An 11370-nucleotide genomic window follows, 5' to 3' on the forward strand; every position below is an offset into this window, starting at 1 on the left:
CTGTGCACAACACTGGAGAAAACGATCAACTGTCGCACTCAGCGTCCATTTTTTGTTCCAGACGCCGTGCGTCTGTCTGGTCCGGCTGTTATCGGGCAGATGTCTGGACCCAGCGTTGGTTTAGTGCAGGGCCTGTAGGTGGAGGAAGGTGGTTAGCCTCTGCCAAAAGAGCAGGAATTCACCTACAAAGTTCTCCTTTCTACATGTTGTTAACTGCTGATCTTAGTGCACGGGGTGAGTCGCTTGCTTTTAAGAGGATTGGTTGGTGGTTTGCGCAGCTTGCTTCCAGTATGAGCGGCTTCATGTTGCTGCCTGAGGGCGTCATTTAGTTGAATGTTATTGGGTCTGTTTGTGTGATTTTAGAAGCAAGAGTTAACTTTTCAGAACAAAGCCATAGCTGGAAATGCATCATTTAACCTCCACTTATCTGTGTATTGAGCTTCTCTCATCTCTAAGACCGAGCTTAGAGATGCAACAACATCAAAGGCGTCTAAGCTGTGTGCTGAACAGATCAGCATGCTCTGCCTGTTGACTGCTACCTGCAGGTTATGTTGTATGTTATTACGACTGCCCTTTCTCTCCCACTTTGGTGCTCACTGAAAGACACACTCCTCCGCTCTTGTGGTTTGTCACAGAGTCTTGCTTAATTGCAGTCCACCATGGAGCAGAAAAGCAGGGAAGCCACAGTCTGACGAATAAGAGCCCTGTTGGGCGTTTGCAGAAAAGAATCGCGGCTCAGCGGTGACTCATTAGCCGATCGAGGGTACGAGATATGAAGCTTGTTAGCGCTTCTGATCTGCTTCATTTGAAAACAAAACAGGTGCTTGTGTTGTTTGTTTTTCAGGTAAAATGTTCAACCTCCTTTCAGCTGCTTAATATGGAAACATTACATGCTGCAATTAGCAATGAAGACAAAAACATTGTCTCCATATAGACGACAACAACACTGCTAGTAACTGTCATAGCAGAGACTCATTAAAATGAGGGTGTAACAGTTATCAATATGCAGTTTCTCTCTCTAGAACACACACTTTTGTTGTCTTTTCTCAGTTGTGGTATTACACACAGATTTAAAGAGCATTTTTTTTGGTTGTTGCTACTCGGATCATAATATTAAATATGAAGGGCGTGCAAGAACGCAGGTTTAGCAAAAAAAACCCAAAAAAACTCAAGTTTGTGCAACCAAAGCTGATGGAGATCCTGAATGAATTCACGCTGGCTCGGTGTGACGTCTTCTGAACTTGCAGGATCTGAGGCCTGGTCCACTCGGATGTACTCAATGTAGAAACCAGGCAGAAACCAGACACAGTGCATGACCCTGAATCATGAGTTCATACTGGACAGTAAGTGAAGGTGTGATGACTCTCCTGCTGTGACACATCGAAACGTTGTGAAAAAAGTCTCCATCCAAGACCCGAGAGTGGAGGGTGGCGGCTCATAGAGGCGGGCTTTAATTTCCAAAACGCTGCCTCCTGCAATTTTGATTAAAATTCATGAGTGAAGTGAAGGAGGTAGGAGGTAAGTGGGAGTAATTTAAGTGAGGTAGAGAGAAGAGATGAAGGCTCTGTGTTGATGGTGTTTTTGTTTGGTCAGCTTCACCATTAGGCAAAATAGACTGATTCATTTAGGGATGGACGTTAACCACTTTCACTAAATGCACTAGGTTGAAGATCTAAGCTTTTACAATACAATGTGGCACTTAATTAAATGTTTTTTTCATTCACCATCTTCCTGAAGAACATTTTCGCGAGTTGATTCGAGGTGGTCTCTGCTAGCATCCTGTGCTTGAGGAACACTCACTGTGAGGTGGTCCACAGAGGATAATCAACCCAAATATATCAAATTATTTAGTGATTTCACACCCTAATTTAACATTTTACCCCTTCTGCTTGCACACCATATGTTTAGAAATGATGAGTGCAGCCTCTGTCTCCGGCGGTTTGGACAACTTTTAAAAACTTTTCAAACCACCTCAGCTGGTGGCAGCAGGCGTATCATTATGTCTGTCACATTTAAATCAGTAAGAGTTAATTCTTCACTTGCGCTTTATGCATGTTCCAGGTGTATGTTTTCCACCTGCATGTTCAGAATATTTTCTTCAGACTTACAGACAATACGAGCACCTTGAGCACTGTCAGAACACACAATGCTTCACTTTAACTGAAGGTACTTCGAGTGTTTTTTCCTGCTGAATCTCTCACTTGGAGATTGCTATGGAGAATCCATTAAGAGCGCTGATCTCTGAATCACACATCTAACCATTTGTCAATACAGGACTCTTTTATAAAAGAGCCTCTATAAGAGAACACTTTCCTTACAGAACTGAGTTATCAAAACATAAAAAACATATTAGGTAACCTTAACCCAAAAGTTGAGTTTGTTTTATTTACACTTTTATTTTATGTTATAAGTCAATTTCCAGTTATGTTGTCAAATGTTTCTCAGTAGATATTGATTGAGCAGAAGTTGATGTTCTGGCTGTTCTTAACAGCTCTCGTCACGAGGCTGTTTGTGATATAGGACTGAGTCTTCATACTCCCAATAAGAGCGAGCCACTGTGGCCTCAAAGCTTGTACGCACATGAAATTTCTGACTCTTGAGTCAGTTTAAACACGATCGTTAGGTGATTGGCAGCAAGTTGAATGTGACAACGAACATGCTTTTGTATGGCCAGTTTGCTTTAGCATAATTTCAATGCAGTATTCAATCTGTGAGCATTAAAGCAGCATTAAAGAACAATAAGTGTAAAGCTTAATATGCTTCATATTCCTGCAGCTTGGCTACACCTGACACGTTTTCCAGGTTTTTTTTTTTTTCTGTGGGACTACCTGCAGGTGCAGTGGCTCTGACTCCAGGAGTGGAGGATGAGGAGGTGAGCACAGCGTTCATGCTCATCTGTTTGCAAACTACCATGATTCTTCACTGGTGGAACAAACTTTTCTTGTGGATAGTTCTCAGGGTGAAGATGTGGGTTGTTGCAAAAGAATCACTTTATTCTCGTCCAACGAGCAGCGAGGTTACAGGCCGCTCCTTTTTGAACTGCGGCTTCTCGATCCTTTAACATCACAAACTTTGACTTTTGTTTCAACCTTGATGATCTTGTATATTTGAACTATTTCTATTGCTTGCTCGACAATAGGACTCGTAACGTGGGGGTTTGGAGTCTTTTGCCACATTAAAATGTAGATTTTGCTGTTAATCTAATGTTCGCTTGCATGTAGGTTAAAGTTCACCTCACTTTTTTTTCTCCTTTGGATCTACACCGATCTCATTCATTGTCTCAGAAGAAGGCATTTGTTCAAGAAAATGATCCAGTAATCTCTTAAAGATATCTAACCATTAAATACTCTTCAAGAACTCAATTTATAAAATGGCTCAATATTATTGAACAAAGGTGCATTTTTTTGCTCATGATTTCAGCTTTTTCTTTTCTGGAAAATATTGGGTTGTTTCTTCCTCCAAAAATTACATGAGTCAAGCTTCTGTGCAAATTTGGAGCACATTTAAAACAAATATCCCGAAAATGTTATGTGACTGTTGTTGTGGCTGCATTGAGACAAACATGGTGGTGCTAAACAAATGCTTGCATAGATAGATTTGGTGGAAAAAGCTCTGAGGTCCGTTTCACAAAGCAGATTTACTGAAAGCTCCGAGTATGTTAACCCTGAAATGAGGGAAACTCTGAGTTTTCTGTTTCACATAGGAAGGTAAGTCAAACCAGAGAAAGAGGGGTAACTCAAGCCTGTTTCACAGACAGAGGTAAGTTAAACTCTGAGTCAGTTACCGCAGTAACTGACTCTATGAACCTAACCTGGTCGGGACCAGGTTTTACTCAAGGAACCTCGAGTTTCTCTGTGTCTCCGCCCTCTTTCAACCACACACCGTATTTCACTTCCTCATTCATTCATTCAGTCAGCAGACGAGTTTTGGCATAGTTCTGCCGTCTGTTATGAAAAAAAAATCATTAAAAATACCAGTCAGTGGGAAGTCCATTAGGCACAGTAGGTGGTGACTTTTTTCGTTAACATGGCATGTTAACGTCTTTTGATCATGATCCCGTGGATGAAGGTGCAGCGATACTGCGCAGAAAATTAAATATTCGTCGGGAGATAGTTATCAGACCACGATGTTCTTGCTTTTCCAGACTTATCGGTGTTAGGCCACCACCCGTTCTTCGTGCATCTGCCTTCTTTCTGTTGGCTGAGTAAAAGTCTGTGTTAGTTTAAATATAGGCTTAATTATTTAACATAACATGATATAGATGAGAACACTTTTTTCATTTTTAAATTTTATTTCATTCGTTAACAAAAAACAAAACATTATATGAACACAATATAACCAATCTTACAATGAAAGGGAGCCACTTAATATTTACTTTACAATGTAAAACATGATCAAAATGAGGTAGCTACCTCCATGAGATCATGCAGAGGTCTTACCTGTTTGAACCATGTTTTTATAATTCATTTTAAGCTGCTGTCAAGTGCGCTTCTCCCCCGCGGGATTGCACCTAAATGAAATAAATTAATAGGCAACCATTCAAGCAGTTTTGCCCTGTAATAGTATTGTGATTTCAAAGGATTACATTTATACTCACGCATTGACCCGAGCAGCAATGTTCTCCCACGCCGTCTCCCTCTCCTTCGCAGCTGCAGCGGTGTTGGACTTCCGTCTAAAAACGTGTTCATATTCGCTGTATGAGCGCATTAAAATGTCTAATTTCCAGTGGCGTGAAGTAGGCAGCCTTCCGCTTCCCCGTTGCCATGGTGACTCCTCAAATCGGGGTTCCATTGATGCTGTCTTTTTAAAGTTGCGGTGCACGCGCTTAACTCGAGGTGAACCTACTCTGAGTTAATCAAACTAACTCAAATCTGCTGTTGTGGAATCGAAAACTCAGAGTTTCCTATCTCAGAGTTGATCAACTCAGAGTTCAGGGTTACACTCAGAGTTTGTTGAACCTGCTTTGTGAAACGGACCCCTGATGTTGAGGGAGTTCTCAATGGATGCAGACAGCAACAAGGATTCTGCTGGGAGAAACAATCCCTCAAATTAAAGCCCACAAAACAACAGGACCATTGTGATCTGTCGACCTGGATCAATGTAACTAGCATGCGGTAGTTTCCCTTGAATGCCAGCAAAGTTTATCTCATCTGAGAAGTAGCTCAGGCTGGCCTCAGGTAAAGGTGAATAAGTATACAAACAGACAGCAAGCTTCAAAATCAAAAACAAATTAATTAAAAATCAGTGCCAGACTTACAGTACTGCTGACATATCAGTTTATCAATAGGTGCACACACATAATGATGAGTGCACCAAATATAACAAAATTGATTCATTAATTCGCTGCAGATGTCTCACCTTGCTTCCTAACAGACATTGCATCCCACACAGACCAGAAACACACACAACAGGGTGAACCCCTTTCGGGAGTCCATAACCTTTAATTTATCCAAGTTTGTATGTAGTTATGTTAACTGAAGTTTTATGATGTTACATGGACAACAGTGCTTGTCTTACAGGACAACATTTATATTTACTGGGATGGGACTGTAAATGTAGTGATGAAGAATAGCATTTTTATTGGTGCCCTGACACTGAATGCAACGCACACATACACTGGATGAATAAATAAGAAGCAGTCACACACTGAAAAGGGGAAAAAAAAAAAAGCTTTTCAGTTACTGTTTGTAAAGCGACTTGGATTTATCAACAGACCTGAACATAAGAAGTCAGTCAATGCCTATTCATGAAAGTTAAAAAAAAAGATTTTATCAGTAAACAAGAAAATATAAAAAAATAAAGATTCATTGATATTTTACCATCATTTCTTTGTCATGCATTGCTAATTGTGGGCAAATAGCAACCAACTTTCAAACGTGCCTCCAGGCAAGATCAAACGATTGGCTTGAGTCGGTTGGGGTAGCAAATGGGGAATAAAACAGTATGCAGATCAGTTCTTGGACTTGGTAATTTGATCAACAAGTTCATAGATGGGAAAATAGGAAACACCAGGGGAGCTGCAGAAAACATTGTGCTCACTGGAGTAGAGGGAGGGTAGACAGGCAAAAAAGAGCTAAAGAGACAGAGGGACAGAAAACAACCTGTTGCTTCGAAACAGTCAGGGACAGGGCTGTTTGAAAGACGGGAATAAATCGACAAACAAGCTGCTAAACAGGACGCTGAGAATTCAGCGGTGAACACATTTCTGAAATAGGTCTTTTATTCAGCGAGAGCGCTGCAGCCGGCAGTTTGCACACCATCAGTGTACGTCTGTTTGGCTCGGATTGTTATTGTTAGTGTCTGACAACAATATGGAAAAGATCCGTCCAGAGATAGACCTTTCTGTTAAGGAGTAAGGTCTTTTCTGTTTAGCCTTAAATGGTTGCTGTATTACTCTCGCCGAAGCCACCAGACTCCATTAACAGAAATGGCCATTTTATCATTGTAAAACACACTTCAAACTCTACAGAAACAAAATAAAACTCACTACAACCCTTTTGGTTTGTCTTTCCACTGTTCTAACAACAACTCTTACACACAGACAAACACACACACACACAGAGGACCTCTAGACATGCATGGGTTGGAGAGATGTCACAGTGATGGAGCTGCTACATAGTTGGCTGCCTAAGCAGCAGGGGTTCTGCAGTGGCCAGGAGATGAACTCCCAGCCAACGTACTGTGGACCATACTGGACCGGCATCCTCAATAAGCACATGTAGTTGCATCTAAACAACTTTAAGAGCATCTTTAATTAAGAGAAGCGACTGCATTTGTGCCAAAAACAATTAGCATATCATGAGATGTGTCAGAGCTAGTTGTGGTTGATGCAAACTGAATATTTCCTGCTGCTTCACATTAAACCACCGGCCAACCAGCACGAGGCTTTTGTTGTACAGCAGCTACAGGAAATGCAATGTATTGGTCAACAGTAAAGTAAGTTAAGTTAATAGTACAAGCATGCACCATGCCAGCACAGCTTGAATGGTCGCGGTTGGTTGCAGCTCAGCTTGGTGCAAGTAACCCCAGCTGCATCGAAAAGCTTCGAAAATGACTGCTGAAGGCATAGCGGGAGCACTGCATTGGCACTGCAACCACTGGTCAACACTGTGAAACGCTGTTGCACCTCTCATAGTGGGTAGTTGAACCTTTTCCTCAGTGTAAGGTCTGGTCCGGAGTGCACTACCTACACAGGGTCCAGATGGTTTTAGTGAGCTCTTCCGTTCCATCCTTTCTTGTTTTCTGGGTTACATGATAAATCTGTTAATTCCTCTGACTAAATTGACCCCAAATAGGAACATTTCTTAAACTCTTCCTGCATACAGTCAACGTGTGCACCAGTGAAAGATAATCAGCTGTGTCTGAAGATGGAGTAACTTTTAGGAGGCAGGCTGGTGTATGCAGGGAGCAGCACATGCATTTTCTTTTAAATCACCTGAGAGCTTCTTGAGAAGTGCAGACAGAATCCATTTCTTCATCTGCAAAGAGGCTCCATTGTCACACTACTGAGACAGGCACGAGATTACATTGTCACTTACATCAAGTGATTTTCAGAAGGAGTACCTCTTCACCGCCCGTGGACCGAAAAATACAACCCTCGATTCCCCATGACAACAGCTGCCAAGGAGGCTATGGTTTCAGTTCAGTTTGTTTGTCTGTCAGCAGGATTACTGAAAAATCAGCATGATATTCATAGAACTGGGTGGAACAGTGTTGCATTGGCCAGTTGAACCCATTAACTTTTGGATCGCAATCACAAAATTATTTTTAACTTCCATTAACACTGCAAGAGCGAAATTGATGCGGTACATCTTAAAATCCATTAAATAGTGACAAAACAGCCTGTGGTCAAAATACGACGACTCCATATCCACGTTCAGGGGTAGCAGTGATCCTCTGAAGCAGGTGACACATGAAGTTGTCGTTGGTTGATGGAGCTCCATGTTCTTCTTTATCATGTTTCTCTCCGTGGGCTCCGAGGCTGCAACAACTTGAGTGCTCACAGGTCTGAATAGGTAGGCGTTGTGGCGCTCACATGTCACACATGTCGCAGCGAGACACAAACCCTCACCAGAAGACAACGAAATGTCCCTGTGTGTCCCACTTTCCTCTCTTTGACATCAGTCAGTAGACTCTACTCTACTCTACTGAGTAGAGCAATGAGTCAGTGACTGCAGCCATTCTGTAGTTTAGCTTAGTTTGGTTTACTTCTAGTAAACTCAGCCAATTTCATTCCAGCTTCTCTTTTGACCTCTGAAACCATTCATTGCCTATTGATCAAAAACTGCATGAAGGTCATTCTATTGAAATTTCACCAGTCTTTTGCAATAAAGGTTTTTCTTCTTTATGGCACTTGTTACTTAGCTGTAAATGCCCTGCAGAGCAAGCAGCTTATTCGTGCTGATTTCCCCTCAGATACTCTGCATGCACTTCAGAAACTTCACAGAGTGAGCTTGATGTGTAAAACTTCATACGCACCGATAATAAAACTGCACAAAATACAAGCACTTCTGTTTTGTTCTTCATCCCAGAAGATCCCATTTTTAACGTTAACATTCTGCACATGCAGCCCTACAAAATAAACGATTTCCTGCATGCAGGTGGAAAGCCGATGCCATGGGACTGAAAAAAGAAGCATTAGGTTGTTATTTTTGTTTCTCATTGCTGCAATTAAAATTAGCACAGGTGCTGAAAAACCCCCAGACACCTTCCAGCACACGTTTCTCACGTGAGCACCCGTTGGATAACTGGTTCATACCGCACTGTGCTGTCAATTCTGCCTCCTGACATGTGCGCTAGTTGTGACGTTATTATACAGTCAACAGTGCTGCTAGAAAGTTTGCAGGCTTGTGTTGCAAAAAACGCTTTGAGCGGTTGTCAGACTAGAAAAGTGCTATGTGAATACAGTCCATTGATCATTTCTCTCCAGGAAAGACAGAAAGACAGATAATTTTCCTGGATTAAACATCCAATAAAGCCATTTGGTCTTTTCATTCCTCGTCAAATGTGTCTGTGCAATTAATGAAATGGAAGCAGGAAGTGAAGATTTGATTGCCCTTTTTTGTCACACAGCCTTTTCAAACCTGTTGGTAATTTGCTGTCTATGGATTGAAAGCTCGTTTTCAAGACTGTTTATGACCAAACACAAGACAAAGAAAGAAACGGGAACCCAAGTCATGTGTGTTTTGTGTGTGTGGTGTGGCAGAGACAGCTATTCCTTTTCCTCACTTTACATCCAGACGCGTTTTAAGGCGGAAAAAACTGGCAGCAGCGCTTAAAATTAAATAATTTTACAATCTGACATAATGCTTCATATCCCTCCAAAAAAAAGTGAATTAATATTTTTGCAGGACTGGGAAAATGAGACAATATGTGGTCATACAAACACTGTTCATGCTGAAGGATACGTGAAGAAGAGGAGTGGCCTTGGGCACAAACACATGAGCTGAATTCAAAAAAGAGGACTGGAGGAAGAGGAGGACCTTCCTCATGAATAAAGGAATATAAGCAGGTTATAATTCAAACTTTTGAGTGACCCTGTAGCTGCTCAATCAGCTCATTCTCGATTGAGAGCCAGTCCTGCACGTTGAGTTGTTGCTGTCACATGGTGAAGGTTTTTATCCTCTTCAGAGTCCCCCAGCAGCAAGAGGTTTACTGCATACTGAATTTCTGGATTTCAGGAAAAGGATTTAACAAACTTTAACAAAGCTGGTTGAACAGCAGTAAGGTGGCGTGAAAAGGTTCATTTTCTCCCTTTTCACTGGGATCTGTTCGCCAACATTAAGTGTTTTTTTATCTGTTTAAACATTAATTTCAGTCCAGCAGTATGAATATTAAACATATCTTTCAGTTGTGTTGCTGTGTTGACTGTGGGGTAAGAGGGGCCTGTGATGGTGACTGGCCGCCTTGCTGACTAGCTTACGGAGCTTCTCACATTTTTGCACATGTTTTCATAATCAAGTTTTGAAAAACTGAAAATATTCAACATGATCTTGTGCAAAACATCCACTTCTGGCTCGAGCATAGAGAAGACTTCCAATGACCCACAATCTATGCAAAGCGAAATCGATCCGTATCATCACTGTTATGCTATGCCTTTATTTTGAAATTCCCATCTGCGAGTGCACCTCCTTCCTAAACTTTCAAATGCTCACCGGCTTTGAGCGGCCTTTTTCCCCCCCAAAAAAATCACAACTCAACAAAGAACGCTGAGAATCACAGCCGCTGTTTCATCTTTCACTTGCAAAGACGCCCGAGGCCTTACAGCGCTGTCGAGCTAGTGGAGCTGAAATAAGCGATCCCATCGAGACAACGCTTCAGTGACACTTGCATACACAGACTGTACAATAGTTGAGTCAAATTCACTCATTCTGTCTTTCTTTGCATCTCTACACCTGTAAGCCTGTCTCTCTGTCTTTGGTGGCTGTCTCTCTGTCTGTCAGTGCCTTCACTGTCCTTACCAGTGGCTAAGTTGCCCCTGCAGTGGCTCTGTGTGATACTGTTGATATGAAGGCCATGTTATAGTTGTATACAGAGTTGTAGAAAGTGAAAATGAAAAGTGATTTGTGGTCCTTGTGTACTGTAGGTGTACAGTTTGTATGTATGAGGATTATCCACCCCCCCCCACCCCCCCGACTTTCTCTTCCACAACAAAAGCAAAGTGTAGAATTGTTGCTCACTGAATAACCAAGCCAGGGCCTTTACAAACGTTTGACCATGATGACACACAGTGCTCTGTCCCTGTGAAAATCAAGTCCTTGGAATGGATGCTCCGGTGCTCCGGTTACTCTGTGTGATTTACTCTGCTCATGAAGAGTTGGCTCACATTTTGCCGCCCTCGCTGAAGTGTCGTCCTGGGCAACTGCAGGATGGATTTGGAAAGAGAATGATTGCATCCATGTGTCAAATACTGACTGAATTTAAAGAGATCAGGAAGAGGAAACAATAAATGATTGAGTTGCTAAAAGAAAGCAACACGACTCCCCTCAGGGCTCTCCCTTCAGTCTCCTCTTCAGCATGTGAAATAAATTCTCAACAGGATTTAATCATCACAGCTCCACACATTTCTGTTGTTGTGCTCGGTTCACCTGTCTTTTCTCTGCTGCTCTGCTATTCACAGTTTTTCTGCAACAAAACACTCTGGGGCCATGTTCTAAAATTTAAATTCCAGAAATTAAAAGATGACATTTTGATATATTGTTTCATATTAATCTTTTGATCTCAAATTCAGCAAAATATCTACAATGACAATACTATGACAGTAATATTGTATTGTATATATATGCATACCATCCATATGGTTATAGAAGACTATGTATTGTAATTACATATAAAAAAACAGGCTGAGAAGAATAAGATAGCACTTCAATC

Source organism: Chelmon rostratus, chromosome 13 (assembly GCF_017976325.1).
Source record: "Chelmon rostratus isolate fCheRos1 chromosome 13, fCheRos1.pri, whole genome shotgun sequence".
NCBI lineage: Eukaryota > Metazoa > Chordata > Actinopteri > Chaetodontiformes > Chaetodontidae > Chelmon > Chelmon rostratus.